Source organism: Apium graveolens, chromosome 4 (genome assembly GCF_009905375.1).
Source record: "Apium graveolens cultivar Ventura chromosome 4, ASM990537v1, whole genome shotgun sequence".
Lineage (NCBI taxonomy): Eukaryota > Viridiplantae > Streptophyta > Magnoliopsida > Apiales > Apiaceae > Apium > Apium graveolens.
Window position 1 is genome coordinate 93878275 of NC_133650.1, and position 23224 is coordinate 93901498.

The following is a 23224-nucleotide window of genomic DNA, read 5'->3' on the forward strand; positions in this document are numbered from 1 at the left end:
ACTCGAGTTACATTCGAGATTTATGATTACAAAGATTGACGACATGCAAGTCGTATTTAAAACCAAAACCAAAACCATTACACTAAGGTCGAAAGGCCATAACCATCCACCATGCTCATACAACACATAAAAGCATGTTAAAGCACATAATCTGATCTTAACATATCATATTATCCATGATCTAATCATAAAAAAAAATATGACAAAAATCAGAAAAATCAGAATCAAATCAGAAAAACAAGAATCACTGTTTACGGGCAATAAATGACGTCAAACGCCTTACAGAGGAGTCGTTGATAGCTTTAACTATCATTTTTGTTCAGACGCTCGTTTACCTATGGAATAGGGTATTCGTTTGTGTAAATTGAACATCAGACCCAGATTTCAGCAAATTTGCAGCAACCAATTCAGAATCCGTATCTAATATGATTCTCATAATTAGAACAAACATAAATCATGTATATATCAGTATATATATATAGATTACATAATCATCTTATGATTATACAACTCACATGAATATCATATATTCAAAACCATACATATATAAGCATATTATATCAACATCAAATCATGGCGAATCACGTACATGCTCATATATCGAAAACAGTTAAACACATAAACGAATTAAAAACTTTTCGCAAGTAGCTCTGATGCCATTGAAGGGTTTTTAGCACATAAACGCAGTGAAAATGTAAATTAATCTTAAAAAAAATCGAAACCCTCCGCAGGATCCATGCGAAAAAAAATATTTAATTCGTAGTTCAGTATGTTTACCTTAAGAAGCTTTACGTTAATGGAAAGATGGAGGTCTTTAATAGCGATCCAAGAACGATGAACGGAGATCTTTAGCAGCTGCTCCTCAAGTGTGAAGCACTCCACCGGTATCCACCAAGAGTACAATGTGATGGAGGAGGAAGAGATTGAGAGAATTAGTTGCCTCCCTCTTGTTCTACTTTAGAATTAGGGTTAATTATTTGGCTTTTTGGTTGAGGCAAAAATAGGGTTTATAATAGTATATTTATAGGCAGAATTTTCAGCTGAAAATTTTCCCATAAAATATTATTATTATTAACCCTTTATTATTCTCACTAATAATTAAAACACCTTTTAATTATTAATCCTTTTTCTAAACTCTTTAGAAATAATTCTCTCACTTGATTTAATTTCCAAAAATTAAATTCTTAATTAATAATATTAAGAAACTTTTCTTAATTAATTTATAATCAATTAAATCTCATTTAATCAATTATTAAATTTTCCAAATAATTATTTATTTATTTCATAAATAAATAATTATCAGCCATTATTAATTAATACCTCCACCATTAAATCATTCTCTTTTATGGTGTGACCCTGTAGGTTCAATATTAAGCCGGTAGTAGAAATAAATAATAATAAAACTATTTTATCATTATTTATATAAATTCTCTAATTCATTAAATATAATTAATTAATTAATTATATTTATTCTACATCGTGAGGTATACTGCTCAGCATATCGCGACTATCCGGATAATACGAATTCACTGCTTAGAATACCAAGAACCTATTCAGTGAGTAGTTACCGTATAATTAATTCCTTTTACCCTGCAATGTCATGATTAAATACAAGGCTTGGAACTTGTGTCAAGCCTATCTTATTTAATCATTTGCTTTCCCATTCACTATGCTTAGTTCTATTTAATGTAAATTAGAAACTCCTTTCTAATTTCATTCACTCTGGCCAGAGATTCCTGAACTAGCATAAGTGGATCAGCATTGAACATTCTCTTCCTTCACTGGAAGGGGTAGATCCTTTATTGATCCTACACTATCTTCGTGTACAAATTCCTATACCCAGTAGAGCCCTTATAATTGTCCCTGGAGACTAAGAACTAAACCAAAGAATAGTTCAGTGTACACAAGATGACTATGATGACCTCAAGTCTAAGGATACTTGTATAACTATCACTATGTGAATAACTGCTGACACGTGAGTGAACACCATCAGTTGTTCAGCTGTGTGAGTCATGTTCACTGAACTTATTCTATAATAAGTACCTACATACTAGCTATAGTGTCACCACACAAATGTCTATGTGAACGGACATCCTTCATAATGAAGCAAGCATAGTATGTACCGATCTTTGCGGATTACTAATTACCAGTTAGTAATCCTACGACCAGGAAATATTTAAGTTATCATCTTTTAGGTCTCATTATTATGATATCATTATAATCCATAAAAAGCTTTACTCTAAACTATGGTATATCTTATTTAAACACTTAAATAGATAAAGCCCGCAATAAAACAAAAACAAGTCTTTTATTGATATCAATGAAATCAAAACAGATTACATAAAAGTTATTCCTAAATCATCATACATGATTGGACTTAGGACACATCTCTTTCACCCCGCGCACCTCTTCTCGTACTTTAACAGATAAACGTTCAATCGATGTACGTTCCTCAACTTAACAATCCTTCTATAAATAATACCAAGATTCCTTTCACGAGCTGTTGACGCCTAGTGCAACTGGTCTGGTTCACAGACGACTAATCCCGATTCAGGTCTTCGTATTATAGCCTTGATTACATTGTTAAGCTTGCCTCAACTTTATTGCTTCGAACATTGACTGTCAATAAACAACTGTACTTTCACTGGAATCCTTTCCGGTACTTTAGACAACGTCTTCATTAACCTCTGTCTATACCCTGTCTTCAATTCTTCAGATTCCTATGCTTCGAACACTATCTATCTTCAATCAATGCCAATACACTGAAATCTTCTAGTAGCACTTGTATACTGAATCTTTAACATTTCTGAAACCCTGAAAGTCTTTAACCTTTGTTCTTCACTGAGGCATTATCATATCAATGAACTTCTTTCAGTGACCTGTAGACAGACTTCAGGCTTTCTTCTAATCTTCTGATTCTTTGTATTTTCCTTGTCTTCATTCTTCCTGATTTCTTGTGTAGACGTAGTATTATTAACCTGTCATATTCTAGTGTTGTTATCGTGTTGAGTTATCACATAACTGTTCATACAACTACACAGTCTCACCAATAGTATTATTAAAATACACATAGCAATTAGGGTTCATATCTTTAAAACTCGGTTCGGTATTTATTTTCGGAAAATACGTATACTCGTTGGTTTGAAAACAGTAAGGTAATTGATTATTTATAAAATAATGTGTCACAATATATAATTAAGTTCTGTATAATATAATTATATTTTTTTGTTCGACATCTCCGGTAATTATAGGTTACGTTTCCGTATTTTCGGAATTCATTTCTCGAAAATCGGGTAGCGTCTCCTTTGTTTATCGGCCTAGCTGTCGAGCAAATCGATGTCAATCACAACAACAAACGCAATACAATACAATTCACAATCCACTTCATCAATCCCGTCCACCAATACGAATTCACTTTATTAATTATTATTATTCATTTTCGTTCCGAAATTTATTTTACAACTAATTTTATTTCATTTATAAACGTAGGACTCAGATAACAATCATCATCACCCATCGATTAAATAATTTAAGAATAATCAGAATTTAATTTCGAAAATCAAGAATGTTTCATTCGAATTTTTTTTCCATAAAATCACGTAATAATTTGAACCATCAAAGAAAAGGATCGAATTAATCACAGAGCTCCGGACCACGCGCCCACGCGCGGCCGGAAAAGGCAAGAACCAGGCGGTCACAGGAAAACAACAACCAACACACACAATCCACACAAACAACACATCCAATCCAACCGATATATACATACATAAACATATACACATACATATACATATACCAGTTAAACAGAACGGAATTGAAGCAAGGAACGGTGGCCGGAAAAATCGAATCGGCGGCCGGAAAACTCGACCGTAACAGAGAGAAGAACAGGGAAGGAGGAAGAAAGAGGTGGGAGAAATTAGAGAGGGGGAGAGATAGAGAAAATCGAGAGACACGGGGGGAGAAGAGGTCGGAGAGAGATGGAGAATAGCAGTGATACAAAACAGGGGGTTGAGGGGGATTAGGTTTTATATTTTATTTGTTATCTTTATTTTATTCTCGTTATCACCCCTTCTCGTACCGCAATTTAAAAATTGAACGAGTGTTTAACGGGTACAATAATCCGAAAATTTATGAAAACAATTTCTTTAAAAATCCCGAAATAATTAGGAGTTAATAAAATTAAATTTGCAAGATTTTTAAATCATTTTTATAACTCGCATTGGACCTGTATTCTTTTCAACTTAACGAATACACGTGCGGTTAAATAAAAGCCAGAAAATTTCCGAAATAATTTTGAAATTCTATAAATATTCAAAATTTAATAAAATAAATTTTTTATGATTTTTGAAGCATTCTGGAATTAAATATTGATTTTACAATTAAATGAAATCAGAAAACCATTTAAAGATAAATAATTGAAAAAATATTGATTTATGAATTTTACAAACTATTAAAAATAAACATTAAAATTATGAAAGCATAAAAATAATTTTTAAAATAATTTTAACATTTATGAGAATAAATATTCAATAAAATCACTTTAAAATGAATTAAATTCATACAGCTCGATAATTAATTATAAAATTAATCTCCGCGTCCAACAAATTACAAACAATTAATAATACAGCAACACATAGCCAACAGACCCATCACATATTTTATTTACTTAATAAATTCATAATTACATTTACATATTAGATCCGAAAATAGGTTACTTAGCCGCTAAGTAACTAAGATACGATTTTAATACCAAATTTGGATAATTATCAAAACAGAGCTTCCTATAAAATACTTCATACAAAAATAAGGTAATAATGTCTCGCCTTTTGAGAATACGAATTTTTTATCGATATATAAAATGATTTGCGTATCGAAAATTTACGTCGGGACTCATACGGGTCAAACCATATCCCGGATTGAAAAAGTCAAAACATAAAAAGTGTTCGGAATTATCGGATTAGGTTAGATATGAACTTTGGGAAGAGTTTCGGGTTGTAAAAACGCAAAAACGGTTAAAGTGAGATGATTTTTTATTCTAAAAAGAAATTTTATGATTACGTAAAAATAATCATTAATAATTTTATAAATTCTTATAAAATCATATAATAATCCAAAAATTACCAGAAAAATACCAAAACTATCTAAATTTTATTAGGGATAATTAAGGATTAAAATATCCTAATTTTATCATAAATAAACACCCAAATATTAATATCAATCATCAAATAATTCACCAAAATTCACATAAAAATCACATAATTATTATTTATTGATAAAAATAATTACATAATATTTTCCAGACGTTACATCCTTCCCCCTTAAAAGGATTCTGTCCTCAGAATCATGCTAAGGAACATGCCATGATATTTTTCGAGCATCTTACTTAAAATTTCTCAAAACTCATCATTTTCACCACCACTCAACAGTCTTTTGCCAATATCAACATCTATCAGTTGCTCATGCAACCTAATTCAAATTTCTATTTCATACATATGGAGCTAAATTACTCTTCCTGGTTATATACACATAAACGCCTTATGGACTCGTTAGACCAACTCATTCATAATCGATCTATATATCTTATTGTTTCAAAGGACTAACTTAATTTACACTAATATTCTTTTCTTTCTAATTCCAATAATTTGCGCTAATGAATGCCTTCCATTTTCATGACTGTTCTACTTTTCTTCTCATGTCTCTTTCCATTCGATTAGCCTGACCTATGATCATTTTCAATCGTATTCGAGAATCTTTAATCGATCTCTTGTACTTTTCATTCATCTGCGTTCGATATACCGAGCTCATTGTATCTTATGCTTCAAAATGTCCTACATCTATTCAAAAGCTTAAACTTCAAGGAAAAACTTCAACAATTGTATTTAACTTACTACTTAACAGTATATCCCAATTTATTTTCAACCACTATCAAGTATATTCATCGAGCGAGAATCTTTTACTATCTGAAAGGAAATATATTAATTTGGAACAGAATGAATCATAACTTTATTCAAAACCCGGTCTCTTGGTACTAATACTCATTTTGTTGTCATATCAAATTAGATATCAATACGAACTTTGATGCTCACAACATCCCATACTGAAGTCAACATCAATCATCTGTATTAATACCACATTTGATATCTAACAACAAAGTAAGTATCAGCATAATCCAGAAGACGGATCAATTTCTAACTTTTCCTATTCATTTATCCATTCCCCAACTATCTTAGTGACATTCACTCTTTCTTTTCTACCCAAGACATCTGTCTCTAAATGGATCTTGTTGGGTTGGTAATTAACCATACCTCCGTAGCTCATAATCAATTATGACCAGAGTTCACACCTTTGAAGCTTAGTAACGCAGTTGCTACTTTTTAACCCTCCGCAGACATATCTTCCAACATTTAACTTGGTCTTCCTTAGTCCTTGAATGGGAGAGGATGTTATCAATAAATACAATTACACTATCCAAATACTCCTGGTACATAATGTTCATTTAATCTTTAGACTTACAACTTCCGATAACTGATGCGTAACTTCATACCTCCATTCTCTTTTTCCTATGACCTCTTTTGTGCATAACACGAAACACTCTTTATTTTATTATTCTTTCATTCCACACTCCTAAGTTTACTTCATTCATTACTTCATCCCTACTGGGTTATAGAATACAGGGCTTTTGACACTAGCTCGACTCTGTGCAGTAACCGATGAGAAATTCTTACCTCATTCCCCAAGGTAACCTTGGTAAATCATTCGTTAGAATCTTCAGGGCTTGCTTTAATTCTAAAGAATTCCGATAAGAGATTCATTATAACGTTCTTCTTTAGCAGTTCACCATTAATATCTTGGTTTAATCTCCCTTGTTTACATGCATTCTTTGTATGAAATTTCTATCTTCAATTATTGGCATTTTACTTCCTTCTCCTATCAGTTCTGGCACAACTGACGTTCGCAACTTGCATATACCCTGGATTATTTTATAAAATTTCTTTATCATTATTTTGATTCCAATTCTTTTCTTATTTATTTCTCCATTCTCATTATTCATTATCCCTTTCAAACATAAGGGATCTCTTTTTCTTGATAATACTAATCTGTTCAATATTAGATAAGTCATTTCTGAAGTTAACGCTATAATGAAGGCTTCTATTTATAATTTTTAAATTCTTACGAACCGGATTATCAAAATTCATCGGTATCCATTTTTCTTAGCTTGGCTTAAATCATCATTGATCATATATTTGGTTTTCCCCATTCGATCAACATTCCTTTTTCCTGAGTTCACATGCAGACTTCGTCAGTCTCTACCTTACATCGAACACTTGGATCTGCGAATTTCCCAGTATTCCACAGTATCTTCCATTAAATCGTAATTCGACATGGATGTACATTCACGTCCTTCATGGAGTATTATTACAGATGGTAACATTTATTTTCTCTATCTTAGGTCTTCAGTTCTTGCCAAATGTTTTCTTCACTAATTTATGGTAGCTTCTATTAAATCGTCATTCGATATGGGTATAAATCCAAGTCCATCCTGGAACGCTATTACAGATGATAGAATCTCTTTGCTTTATCTTGAACCTTCAATTCTTGAAAATATTCTTCTTACTAGCATGTACCAATTACTTATGGTTCCTCTTGTTTATCAAAAAGGGCGGATTCATCTAGATTAAATCTTGCACATGTCTGCAGTAACATCACACTAATCCTACTAAACTTTCGATTTCTGTTAATGCCATCACTTCTTCTAAATTCCTAATTGCTTTGATTTCGGAACTGAAAATCATGTCAGAGTTTGACTTAATCTAACTGGAATCGACTTCCATTTAACTAACCATTAGTTGATAAAGTTTATCAATTAACTCTTTTAACTGATCAATTAAACCAAGTGCTGACTAGCTAACTGGAATCAAAGACCAATTACATAAAGTCGGTTTGATCATAACATTCTTTCTCAGGATCCGAGATCGCAATCATTTGGAGTACTGATAAAAACGACAATATACTTCTTTATTCTTGAATGTAGGGCAATTTCTGAAAATTTGGGCAGCACCTCCCCTACACCATTGACTACCAGTTAGACTTAAGCTGACACCATCAATCAACCAAATCATCCACAATCATATCCACCCACTTTCATCAACCAAAATCATCAATTTACCACAATTCACATTTTTTCATTTTGATCAGCATCTGACTGGCATAGCATATATCTTTTTAATTGGAATTGGGTATTACACCATCAATGATTAATATAACCATACCTTTCTCAGTTCTTTCAGAATATTATGAATTGTTATTAATGAACTTAAAATTTGATTTCGCGATTCTTTTAATTTATTTATGACCATTATTAATCGGTTTATCATTTAATAACCGCGCATGGTCTTCATTATTATCGTCACAATCTGGTGAAAACTTTATCGTTATATCATTATTTCTTAAAAGGTTTCACAGTCGAGTCACCATTGCTTCATCTCCACTAATGGTTCCGCATCAAACTTTCGTCATTGGTCCAGTTATGGGTATCCAATTCACCATCACTTATTTACTCAAATTGGAGAACCTCACAGTTCTTTGAAGAATACGTTTGAAATTTGATTGCAATTAAGATTCCTTCTATCTTGACTCTTCACAAAAAATATCTTCCCACGATGAAGGGATGCTTCACATATAAATTTCCTGTCTGAATTATTGTTCAGAATTTCCTTGATCTTTTATTGTCATTCCGATACTCGTTTGCTTTATCTGACGCACACAACTTTACTCCCTTATTTTTTAATTAATTTATTTGTTATGGTTCACTAACCATTCATTTCACGTCAAAATCCTCTGATTTTGAAGAGCATCGCGTTAACGTAATCTACCATACTGATGAGATCCTCGTAACACGAACAACTGTCTAATTTGATATCTTTTCCATGACCGCGTTGTCGGTGTATCCATTCTTCCTTGCTCACAAATGTCCACTATTTATCAGCTTGCAATCATATCCTCATTCGACACGTAATTCTACCTGTCACACGGGACTATTCCATTTCTTTCGTAATCGTTAAAGATTAGACGCTACGCAAGAGGAGAGTTTGTGAATATGATGTTGGGAATATGTTGTGAACTTGATGATTATATTAAGAAAATACCTTAGTAGATTTAACTTAGTGAAAATGTATCACTTGACGGATGATCAGATATAGTCCCGACGGATGACTCAATATAGTCCCGACGGATGATGATTTGACATCCATCGAGTGAGTAACTTATGTAATAATAAGTATTGTAACACATTTCTGTGAACAACTTTGTATAGATCCTGTAGTAGCATATGAGTCATGTTGACTATTATTAGATATGCAGAATAGGCTGATTAATTGTAAATATAAGATATCTTGTAATTCTGAATAAGTGAAATGAAGTCAAGTGTCAAATAGCTACCCGATGGATGATCAACAAAGGTACCCGACGGATGATCAACAAGGCAACCCGATGAATTATCAATTCAAATATCTGTTGACAGTGACAAGACAGTCACATGCGTTCGGTGTTTACAAAAGGAATGTGAGAGCCCGTTTAACAGGAAATGAAGAACAAAGGAGCATTACCATATCCATGCAAGCTAAGAAGATTTTCAAAGATGCTGGAATAGAGTAGTGAAGCAGCATGGAGTTTGACTTGATAGTTTTGTTTTATTATCCTGTCTTATTACCATGTAAACTTGGTGATATATAAACCAAGTGTAGCTAGTGAAACAAATAACTAAGCAAACACTTTTAGAAGAGAAATAGAAAAAGTTGTAACTGTTAAGAATTTCTCTATAGTTTGTTTGTTCACTTGTAAAGCAGTTGTGAGATAATTTGTTCTTCACAGAGTTCTTAAATCGATATATATATATATATATATATATATATATATATATATATATATATATATATATATATCTGGTGGATACTTTCAAATCCACCAGAAAGTTTTAAAAGCTTGTGTTTTTATTACTTTGTGTTTTTGATTCACTTAACTTGTTATTCCGCACCTTGCAAATCAAAACACATATATATACATAGTTTGAGTTAGAACTTTTTATAGTTCAAGCTAAAGTTTACTAGAATTACATTCAACCCCCATTCTGTAATTCTTGCTGCATTGTTAGGGACTAACAATTGGTATCAGAGCAAGCTCTTGAAGTACAAAGAGTTTAAAGATCACAACAAACAACAAGATGAACAAGAAGGATGTGTGAGTCAAGATTCCTTTCTTGGACAAAGATAATTACCATCACTGGAAGGTAAAGATGCATCTTCATTTACTTTCTCAAGATGAGGCCTATGTGGATTGCATAGAGAGATCTCTCCCTCATGTACCAAGGAGTTAATGGTGACATGTTTGACAACATCATCAATTGCAAGACAGCCAAGGAGGTTTGGGACACCATTCAAATAATTTGTGATAGCACTGGACAAGTTAGAGAAAACAAGATGCAGTTACTAATTCAGTAATATGAGCATTTCCACTGTGAAGAAGGTGAAACTCTCACTGATATCTTTAGTAGATTTCAAAAGCTACTAAATGCTCTGAAGCTGCATGGGAAGAGTCTACCAAACCAAAGATTCTAACCTCAAATTCCTGAGATCCCTTCCAAAAGAATGGAAACCAATGACAGTCTCCTTGAGAAATTCACAAGAATACAAGGAATTTACACTAGAGAGACTGTATGGCATTCTAAAGACTTATAAGCTTGAAATAGAGCAAGATGAAAGAATGGAGAAAGGAAGAAAGAAAGGAGGGTCCATTGCACTGGTTGCTGAGTTAGAGAAAGAGAAGGAGATGAAGATAGAAGTTGTTGAGTCTACTTTAAAGGTCTGTGAAAATAAGGGCAAGGGGCTGGTAGCAGAAAATGAAGATTCTATGAGCCAAGATGATATGGATGAACATCTTGCATTTATTTCCAGAAGATTTGCCAAACTCAAGTTCAAGAAGAACTTTGGAGCAGCTAAGCCAAATAGAAACATGGTGGATAAATCTAAATTTAAGTGTTTCAAATGTGGCTTGGCAGGGCACTTTGCCAGTGAGTGTAGAAAGTCAGATCCCAGCAAGAAGAAGTTTGAGCTTGTGGATTATAAACAGAAGTATTTTGAGTTGCTCAAATAAAAGGAAAGAGCTTTTATTACACAAGAAAATGACTGGGCAGCAGATGGTCTGGATGAGGATGAAGATGTCAGCTATGTCAATCTAGCCCTAATGGCCAAGTCTGATGAAACAGAGACAAGTTCTTCAAGTAATTAGGTAATCACCACTAACCGTGCACATTTACCTAAAGCTGAGTGTAATGATGCAATAAATGACATGTCTACAGAATTATATCATTTGCGTGTTACACTTAAGTCCCTCACTAAGGAAAATGCTAAAATCAAAGAAAACTATTTGTTTTTAAGTGAGAGGAATAATGTGCTAGAGTCTCAGTTTATTGAATTTGAAAAATTGAGAATATAATGTAAGATTGCTAAGGAGGAATTAACTGAGTCCTTGAAGAAAGAAGAAATTTTGAAGAAGCAACTTGATCATGAACATGAGGTGATTAAGGCATGGAAATCATCTAGAAATGTCCATGCTCAAATCACCAAAGTTCAAGGTATTGAGTCCTTCTGTGATTCATCCTGGAAAAAGAGTAAAGAGAAGCCGAAATCCAATTTGGTTGAAGGATTGCTAACAGATGTAGACTCGACGGATGATGAGAGTCATCCGTCGGATAATCAAAAAGGTTATCCATCGAGTGACATAAATCCTCATCCGTCGGCTGTGAGCAAACCTGTGAGTAAAGCCAAACTTGCCAAGTTAAATGAAAAATATGGATCAGTTTCCATAAACTTTATTTCAGGAGAATCAAGTCAAGTGAAGAAGGAGAAGAAAGTGAATGTTGGTCATCTGTCCATCAAACAATTGAATGACAGACTAGAAAAGATTGAGGTTAAAACAGAGGGTAAAAAGAAAAATAATAGAAATGGGAAAGTAGGGATTAACAAACATAACAACTACACACCTGATAAGTATGCTCCAAGAAAAATATGTGTTAAGTGTGGAAATGTTAATCATTTGTCTGTTAATTGCAAAATTGCCATGCCTGCTTCCATGACTGTACTACCTTCTTTTCCCAACATGAGTGCTATGCCTTCTATGCCTATGAATGCCATGTCTGTACAGAATATGAATGCACAATTTGCTAATATGCCATTTGCACCTAATCCTTATTATGCTGCATTTAGTATGCCTCAAATGCCACTTAGCATGCCATACTGGAATAACATGTTTGCAAATAGCATGCCATTTTCTGTTAATCAAAATGTGCATGTTAATTCTGTTTTAATGAATGGTTTCAAAGGTCCAACTCAGATGACTAAGGATGAATCTGATATCCCCAAGTCAAATGAGATTAAACCTAAGAAAAAAAGAAGAAAGCTAACAAGGCTGGACCCAAGGTAACTTGGGTACCAAAATCAACTTGATTTGATTTTAATGTGTACAGGGAAACAGAAAGAATCTGTGGTACTTGGATAGTTGTTGTTCAAGACACATGACTGGAGATTCTACCCTGCTCAAATATTACTTTTGGAGATGACAGCAAGGGTTATACTGTGGGATATGGCTTGATTTCAAAATACAATGTCATCATTGAGGAGGTTGCCTTAGTGGATGGTCTCAAGCACATTTTGTTGAGTATCAACCAACTTTGTGATAAAGGCAATTCAGTAACCTTCAATACAGAAGCCTGTGTTGTGACAAACAAGAGGAGCAACAAAGTGGTTCTCACTGGAGTCAGAAAAGGAAATGTGTACCTAGATGACTTCAACTCATCAAATACAGAATCTGTTACTTGTCTTCTCAGTAAAACAAGTCAAGATGAAAGTTGGTTATGGCATAAGAAGCTATCCCATCTAAACTTCAAGACCATGAATGAGCTTGTAAAGAAAGAACTGGTTAGAGGTATTCCTCAAGTGGAGTTTTCTAAGGATGGACTGTGTGATGCTTGCCAAAAGGGAAATCAAATCAAAGCATCATTCAGAAAGAAGCTTGATTCAACAATTGAAGAACCTTTGCAACTGCTACACATGGATTTGTTTGGACTAGTCAATGTGTTGTCCATCTCAAGGAAAAGATTTTTCCTAGTAATTGTAGATGATTTCTCAAAGTTCTCTTGGACATATTTCCTAAAGTCTAAAGATGAGGCTAGTCAAATTATCATCAATCACATAAGGCAAGTCAACAATCATCCTGATTTCAAAGTTAGAAGGATCAGGAGTGACAATGGAACTGAGTTCAAGAATTCTGTCATGAGAGCATTTTGTGAAGAGAATGGGATTATGCATGAGTTTTCAGCAGCAAGAACTCCACAACAAAATGGAGTAGTAGAAAGAAAGAACAGATCACTTATTGAAGCTGCAAGGATAATGCTTGAATAATCAAAGTTACCAACATACTTCTAGGCTGAAGCTGTAAATACTGCATGCTACACTCAGAATATTTCTTTGGTTAATCAAGCAAAATGTATGACTCCCTACCAATTGTTCAAGAACAAGAAGCCAACTCTAAATTTTTTTCATGTCTTTGGCTGCAAATGTTATATCTTGAGAAATCAAAATGGGAAGTTTGATGCTAAGGCAGATGAAGGAATTTTTGTTGGATATGCTATAGGTAAAGCATACAGAGTCTACAATCTGAGAACCAACATTGTTATGGAATTAATACATGTTGTGTTTGATGATAAAAAAGATTGAAGGACTACAAGATGGAGATTACCATGAGAGCCTCAAATTCGACAATGTGGAGATAGTTAGTGATGACAGTGATGATGAAAAAGATCAAGAAACTATAACTAAGGATAGTGCAGAAAAATCTACAACCAATGAAGCTAATAACTCAACATCCATCGAGTTACAAAATGCTTCATCCGTCGGCAGACAATCTGCATCATCCATCGGGAGACAATCAGCTTCATCCGTCGGAATTCAAAATTCACCATCCGTCGGGTCATCAAAAGAAGCTGAAAGTCAGAATAGATCACTTACAGAAAGTTCCTCTTTCTTAAATCAGAGATTTACAAACTCAGGGGGAGTTTCTAATAATAAAAACTCAATCACACATCAAGACAACAATGAGGCCTCTTCATCTAGAGCTAATCTACCTCAATAAAGAAAATGGACAAAGTATCACCCCTTTGAGCTCATCATTGGTGATATATCTTCTAGAGTTCAAACAAGGAGAGCAACTCAAGAAGAATGTCTATATAGCAGTTTCCTATCTAAGGAAGAACCAAAGAAGGTAGAAGAAGCTTTGTTGGATCCTGATTGGATTTTAGCTATGCAGGAGGAGCTAAACTAATTTGAAAGGAACAATATTTGGAAGCTGGTACCCAAGCCTAAAGGAAAGAATCCAATAGACACCAAATGGGTATTCAGAAACAAGATGGATGAAAATGACATAGTAGTCAGGAACAAAGCTAGATTGGTTGCTAAGGACTACTATCAACAAGAAGGAATAGATTTTGATGAAACCTTTGCTCCTGTTGCAAGACTGGAAGCCATCAGAATCTTCTTAGCCTATGCAGCCCATGCCAACTTCAAGGTCTATAAAATTGATGTCAAGAGTGCTTTTCTAAATGGAGATTTGGAGGAGGAAGTCTATGTCAGTCAGCCTCCTGGTTTTGAAGATCCAAATCTACCTGATCATGTATACTATCTTTTGAAAGCACTCTATGGATTGAAGCAAGCACCTAGAGTCTGGTATGACACTTTGTCAAAGTTTCTTTAAGAGAATCACTTCACTAGAGGTATTGTCGGAAAAATTTTATTCTTTAGAAATGTTAATGGCTCTAGCATACTTGTTCAAATTTATGTAGATGACATTATTTTTGGCTCTACAGATGAAAAACTTTGTAAAAAGTTTGCCAAATTGTTGCAAAGTAAGTATGAAATGAGCATGATGGGAGAACTAACTTACTTTCTTGGTTTACAAGTTAAGCAAGTTAGTGATGGAATATCATTAGTCAAACTAAATACATTTATGATCTTTTAAAAAAGTTTGAACTAATGGATTGCACATCTGCAAAAACTCCCATGGCCACTGCAACTAAACTTGAATTAAACACTACTGAAAAGTGTGTGGATATTTCAAGTTATAGAGGCATGGTTGGCTCACTTCTATACTTAACAGGTAGTAGGCCAGATATAATGTTTGCTACATGTCTTTGTGCTAGATTTCAGGCTGATCCTAGAGAATCTCATTTCATTGCTATCAAGAGAATTTTCAGTTATCTCAAAGGTACACCAAAACTTGGCATTTGGTACCCTAGAGATTCTGGTTTTGATCTAACTGGTTATTCAGATGCAGATTATGCAGGTTATAAAATTGATAGAAAAAGTACTACAGGAACCTGTCAATTTCTAGGAAACAAGCTTGTGTCCTCGTTCAGTAAAAAGTAAAATTCAGTTTCTACTTTTACAGCAGAAGCTGAATATATTGCTGCTGGCAGTTGCTGTGCACATATTTTATGGATGAAAAAACCAATTGCTAGACTATGGTCTGCAAGTGGAAAGAATTCCTATTTTCTGTGATAACACAAGTGCAATTGCCATCACTGAGAATCCAGTACAGCATTCAAGAACAAAGCACATAGACATCAAGTACCACTTCATAAGGGAACATGTAATAAATGGTACTGTGGAACTACATTTTGTTCCAAGTGAAAAACAGCTTGCAGATATATTTACCAAGCCACTGGATGAATCCAAAATTTCAAGATTGGTAAGTGAGTTAGGTATGCTTAATTACTCTTGAATCTTTTCAGATATTTTGCAAGTTGTAAAGCAGCCAGAAAATTTAATTGATTTTTCAGTCCTGGATGAAGTTTTGGCTAAGTCAAAATTTACATCCCGACGGATGATCATTATCCATCGAGTTCGATCATCCGTCGGAATACAATTTGTTAATAAAATCAATTATTTTTCTGGAATTTTTTATAACTCGACGGATAACTGTTTATCCTCATCCGTCGAATTGTCTAAATCCTAGCTGTTAATTTTCTGAACATTATCCATCGAGTATACTTACAGTTTGTAAGCATAACACGACGGATAATTGATGAAATTTTTACAGTTTATCTTTTTAAACAACTATTTTGGGCAATTTTTATTGGTCACTTTATTTTACTTTATTATTTTTGACAATTATTTTTTTTGGGTATAAAAGCAAAATTCTTTTTAATTTCTTTTTTTTATCATTCACAATTCACCTGCTCTAACTTCTTTCTTTCTCAAAAGCAATTACTCTCTCTCTCTCTCTCTCTGCAATTTTTACTCTCTAACAATGGCACCAGTCGTCAAAATCATGTCTCAAACTGGCTTCATCTATGAGAAGAACAATTTCACGGCTCTAGTGAATAAAGGGATTTAACAGTCTGGCGACTACCACAAATTGATGGATTTTGTGCAAGGATGTAAGCTCAAATTTGCCATGCTAGAGTCTCCTACTATCTACTGTGAGGTTGTGGATGAAATATGGACGAATGCAGTGTATAACTCAACTGACAAGACCATCACTTTCACTATTAAAGTTAAGAAATTCTGTGTTAATAGTGACATTGTTAAAGCATGCTTTAGGATTCCTTATAATACTGTCTCTACTCCACACACAGACACTGATATTGTTAACATGTTAAACTCCATGGGTTATGCACTCACCATCTCTAAATTAAGTGAAATTATGAGATTGGGTCTTCAGAAAGAATGGAGCTCCTGTGTGATGTAGTTACTAAAGTATTTTCTGGAAAAATTTACAATTTTGATTCTGGTAATATCTCCATGCTCAACATGCTTTACATGCTAGTAACTGATAAATACTTCAATTTTAGTGATCTAGTCTTGTTTGAGTTGGGGTTTAAGTTAGGGGAGCCTAATAAGTGGGGTACGAGGGTTTATTATGCTAGATTTTTCATGATGCTTGCTAACCACCTCTCTGAGGACATTGTGCTTGAGAACCCAACCAACAAGTTAAACTGTTAGGTTGAAGAGAGAAGAATTATTGCAGATCTCAATAGAGCAGATCACCACAAAGAGGTACCACTCTTCTACTTTCCAGTAATGGAGGCACCTCAGGTAAGTGAGGTAATTTCAACTGTCCCTACTCTTCCAACCTCAAACACTTCTTTGCCTTCTAGTGTAGCAGTGGCATCTGTGTCAATGACCAGACAGATTCCTACCCAAGCTACCAAAACCAAAGACAAAAAAAGCCCCTCTGGTGTCTCTCAAAAGATGTCAGATGTAAAATCCACTAAACACAAAGAGGGGAGTGTGAAGGTGGGAAAGACAGGTGAGGGACAAGGTGAAAATCAAAGAAGCCCTAAGGATAAGGATGGTGAGCATAGTGTACCCAAACCAAGCCATACCACAGTTTCCCAACAAACTGTGATTGTTAATAAGGATAAAAGCTCAATTCTAGTTTCATCCTCCCAAAAGGATATAACTATTGAAACAAGCTCTCAACCAGGAGCACAGAACAAAAGGGGTAGGGACACAAGTTCACCACAAACCTACACAAAAAAGAAGAAAACTAAAATACTTGGGGATGCACAGGGTACACACACAGTGCAAACTGGAGCTAAAGACCCAGTCACTGCACCATCTCAAAGTCAAATTGATGTGGCTCCAATAAATGTGGAGTCACAGCCAAAATGTGTACAAATTGGAACACCTCAAACACCAAATTCTCTCATACACTCTTTGGATTTTGACATGATTCAAACATCACAACCCTATTCTCCATCTTTAACTCTGTTGGAGAAGCAAAAAATCCATGCAAGTGAGCATCATCTTCTAGATGATTTGTTGGCTCACTTGCCATTTCTTTCTGAGACTGTTGAGACATCTGTGCCAAAATTTTCATCAATCTGCATAGAGTCCACAATAGTCTCCACTCCAAACCCATTCATTTCTACTCACTCGATAGATATTGTTCATCCATCGAGAAGTGATTGTATCTCGATGGATGTGCCTAACAGCAGTCATCCGTCAGATAGTCAAATTACTTACCCAATGGATATTTCTCATCCGTCGGGTGTCTCTGCACAACTCCAAAGTTCAACTATAGTTACAAGTGCAGATGACCTAGTAATTGTGCAATCACTATTAGGATTGAGGGAAGGTAGTGACTTGAGTGAGAGTATGGGTTGCTCCCAGGAAAAAGGAGAGAAAAAGAATAATCCAATGCAGTCCATTTCTTCAGGACTGGCAAAAGTGAGTGTGAGGAGTCCCACCTTGGATGGTGAAGGTGAGGGTGTGAGGGTGGGGAGCCAATGTGAGACCTTGATGCAAGAAAAGAGAGATAATGAGAGAAATGTAGGTACTGGAGATATAAGGGTGGATGTCATTATAAGTGAGTTAATGAATGGCTAGGGTGCAGACAGGGAGGGACTATCTCAGCAAACTCAAGCTGTTATAGATTCCACCTCCTTAGATGCTGAGACATTTATTCACCTTGTTCCAGCCTATCAACTTCTAGATGGACAGGGCAATGGCAATGCAGAAAGAATGCTCAATTTGGTGCACACCACATAGTCCATACAAAGAGCTAAGGATGCCATTACAGCTTTGCCCTCAACAGGTGATGATGTTGATTATGAGACTGGTGGCTCAGAAGAATTCTTTGGAGGTGAGGGTGGAGATAGTGAAGAAGAGCCATTGGACATAGGGGGAGAAGTAGGCCCTGGTACCAGATCAGGTATGCCATCTTGGGCATTTTTAAAGCAGTGTGATGAACACTATTTCAAGCCAACCCTGATTCAACTTATAAATCAGACACATTATGCTCTTCAAACCATAAGAAATGCTAGCACCAAGAAGCTCCTTCAAGCACACCTTGCTTCTCTGCAACTACAACAAATCCAAGGTCTTCAACATACTCAAGATGTCAACACTATCAAAGGTGATATTGATCAAATGAAAAGGGACATTTCTGAAAGGCTGGACTCTAAACTTCCAGAAGCTACAATGCTTGACATTAAGAGACAACTCAGGAAGAATTCTGATCTTGCCACAAAGATAGATGCCTTGGATACAAGAATGACAGCAATGGAAGCCTCTCTCACATCAATTCATCTCCACCAAGCACAACAAACAGACTTGCTTCCGAAACTGGTGGTTGTACAGACCTCCTCCTATACTCAGCTTGATGATAACAAAAAGGGGGAGAAAGAAAGTTCTAGGAGTGAGGGGGAGCAAAAAGTTCTTAACATTCAAGTGAGTAAATCAATTGTGCCAACAATTGCTTTCACAAAGCCACCGGCTAAAGATAGCATTGATCTAATAAATGAAGCAGCAGCCACTTTGAGAGCAGCTGAGAAGAAGCAGTTTAGTACAATCAACTAGGAGAAAATTGATGAGGATATTCAAAAGAAATTTGGTCTAGCAAAGAAGCCAGAAAAATCAGTCATTCATCACTCTCAAGTCAGGCAAATTTCTGTGAATGATATGAGCATGAACTATCTGGAAAAGGCCAGACATCCTGCATCAAATCTCCAAAGGCAGATCTAATTATGAAGCCAAAGGTGAACTACCCAAAGTCTTCACTCAAGAACCCTTTGGATACAGTGTATGAGACACCAAAGCCTGATGAGAAGAAACTGTTGTCAAGATCTATTGCATTCTACAAGGATCCAGCTGATTCAGCATTGAAAAGGAGAATTGCCAAGGTTTTCAGAAATGGTAAGGAAATTTGTGTGGTGGCTGGACACCCTCAATTTGCTGAAGTAAAAAGGGAAGAAAAGGCAAGATTGAAGCAAGAAAAGAAGCAAGCTACTCTAGATGCTAAAAAGCTCAAACAAAAGGAGCAAGCTGCTATCTTGGCCAAGTTGCAAGCTGTGAAACCCACACAACAAAAACCTGAACAACCATCTGAAACCACAGGATCTAAGGATCTGAAAATGCAAGAAGAATCACAGCAGAAAAGAAGTTCTAGATACAAACTTCACTCTAAGAGAAAAGTGAACTTTGATGAAGAAGGATTGGAAGATCAGTTTCCCAAAAAGTTAACTTCTACAACAACTCAAACATCCATGCCCTCTGTGGCACATGAAGAATTCAAGATAGATCCATCCAAGAATTTCCATGGTGAACCTATCATTCCAAAGGATGAGCCAATAAACTGGGATAGTCTACCAATTCCTGAACTCAATCTACCTCATTTCATGAAGCCAAAGAAGACAATGACCAGAGCAGTCAAGAAAGTGAAGCCCTCAACTCTCAGATCCAAGTCCCTAACCAAAGCTCAAACCAAGGTCAATAAGGGAGATATCGTGTACATCTGTGACATCAAGGAATTCTCTGATCTAAACCTCTATCTAGATGAACTGGAAGAAGTTAGAGGAATTGATGCTTACAGGAATCTACCTAAAAGGTTAGTATTCAAGTATCAGGGAGGAAAAGAGATACCATGGTCACTTCACAGCATTCTTTAAGAGAGCCAATCTGTATTGATAAAAGTTTATTCATCCTTCAAAAAAACTTTGGATTCGATGTGACAGCTAGAAGATTAGTTCTAAAGAAGATTGAAGAACTAAGGAGTATTAGAGCCAAAGATGCACTCCCAAAGACTTTAATTATTCCTTACACAGGGAGTAAAGTGCATCTAAGGCCCTACTGGCTGATGGAATTCATGGATAATAAGGGAGTTAGAAGATTCTTCATATTAGAAGACTAGTCGAGCATCTCTAGCAATGAGACTCTTCTGGAAATGCAAGGAATGCTAGATCGCTCAGAATCTGATGAACTTGAATTCCACAGACAGCTCCAAAATCAAATAAAAGAAAACAACAGGAGGCTTGGGAAGAAATCCAGACAATCAAGGAAATAGATCAATTTGCTCAGACTAGAGGAGCACCTTGAAAATGATTGTAAGCAAATCTTTGAACACTTTGTCTTGTAAATTTTTCAGTAAATAATGCAGCACTTTTTGGTTTTATTCTACTACCTTTTAAATCTGTATTTATAGGGTGTTTTGTTATCATCAAGTTTCTCTTAATTTATGGCTACAATTCTAGTAGGCATAAATTGGGGGAGATTGTTGGGAATATGTTGTGAACTTGATGACATTAACAAAACACCTTAGTAGATTTAACTTAGTGAAAAATGTAGCACTCGACAGATGATCAGATATAGTCCCGATGGATGATTAATATAGTCCCGACGGATGATGATTTGACATCCATCGAGTGAGTAACTTATGTAACAATAAGTATTGTAACACATTTTTGTGAACAACTTTGTATAGATCCTGTAGTAGCATATGAGTCATGTTGACTATTATTAGATATGCAGAATAGGCTAACTAATTGTAAATATAAGATATCTTATAATTCTGCATAAGTGAAATGAAGTCAAGTGTTAAATAGCTACCCGACGGATGATTAACAAAGCTACCCGACGGATGATCAACAAGACAACCCGACGGATGACAAACATGTACCCGACGGATGATCAATTCAAATATCTGTTGACAGTGACAAGACAGTCACATGCGTTGGGTGTTTACAAAAGGAATGTGGGATCCTGTTTAACAGGAAATGAAGAACAAAGGAGCATTGCCATTTCTATACAAGCTAAGAATATTTTCAAAGATGCTGGAATAGAGTAGTGAAGCAGCATGGAGTTTGACTTGATAGTTTTGTTTTATTATTCTGTCTTATTACCATGTAAACTTGGTGATATATAAACCAAGTGTAGCTAGTGAAACAAATAACTAAGCACACACTTTTAGAAGAGAAATAGAAAAAGCTGTAACTGTTAAGAATTTCTCTGTAGTTTGTTTGTTCACTTGTAAAGCAGCTGTGAGATAATTTGTTCTTCACAGAGTTCTTAAATCGATATATATATATATATATATATATATATATATATATATATATCTGGTGGATACTTTCAAATCCACCAGAAAGTTTTAAAAGCTTATGTTTTTATTACTTTGTGTTTTTTATTCACTTAACTTGTTATTCCGCACCTTATAAATCAAAACACATATATATACATAGTTTGAGTTAGAACATTTTATAGTTCTATAAAAAGTTTACTAGAATTACATTCAACCCCCCCTTCTGTAATTCTTGCTGCATTGTTAGGGACTAACATATAATTTTGATTGAAAAACTGAATAAGGAATAACGATGCAACAACTGCTTGGGAGGAGCTGTAAGTCGATAAATTGAAGGAAGAAGAATGAGTGAAGATTTAGATGCGAATGAGACAACCATATTTGTACGCAAGATGGCCAGTCTTTCATACTATATGGCATACAACACGTGATTAGGTGGCGTCCCACCCGACTCTTCTTCATTTCGACAAAGCGTCATACCACAACACTGTTTGTCTCAATCAGGAATCAATATTTTTAGAAGAGAAACAATTTAGAAGAAATATAATAGATTTTCTTTCATTTTCATCTCTTATGATTTATCAACAAAAGAGCTCATACGTACTCAAGAATCAAGAAGAACATATGCTATCGTATTAGAAGAAAGAATGTCAGTGTTGATGACCTTTCACGCTTTACTTACGTATGTCTTCAGGAACCATTCGAATGAGAGATTCACCGTTTAGGTCACATTATAACTTCGAAATGTCGTCTGGAAATGCCTCCATATTCAAAGCTTTAATAATTCGATCATTAAGTCCTTACAAAATTTATAATCATTGCTTCCAGTTTCATTTATGCCGCGTAGATTAACCATCGATCACGCAACGTCTCAATTTTGTTGATAAGAATATGATTCTTCTCCAATCATCTGGAAGATTCTTTCATTATCTTCAATTATCCTCTATCCACTCGAATCTCGTTAAATTTAAATAATTTCATGAATTGGGTAAATAATATTTTAACGTGTTGATTCAATTATTGATATTATTAAACAAAGTTTACTTTCGTCTTTCACGGAAAACTTTTCTTCCTGCTGGTAGGTCTACTTGGTCCTTCGAACTAACAACACTGAGTCTATATCCATTCTTCTTTTTAGGTCATTTTGTTTATAATAACAAGAGCCGAAGTAATAACTCGACAACCAAATTGAAAAACTCATTTTATGCAAAAGATCTTCTGAAAGTTTATTAAGGAAATCTTTTTCAAAAATCTCATTTTAAAATTTTGAAAATCAATGTTTGGTGGTCATTACTATATAAGTCACTTGCTATTC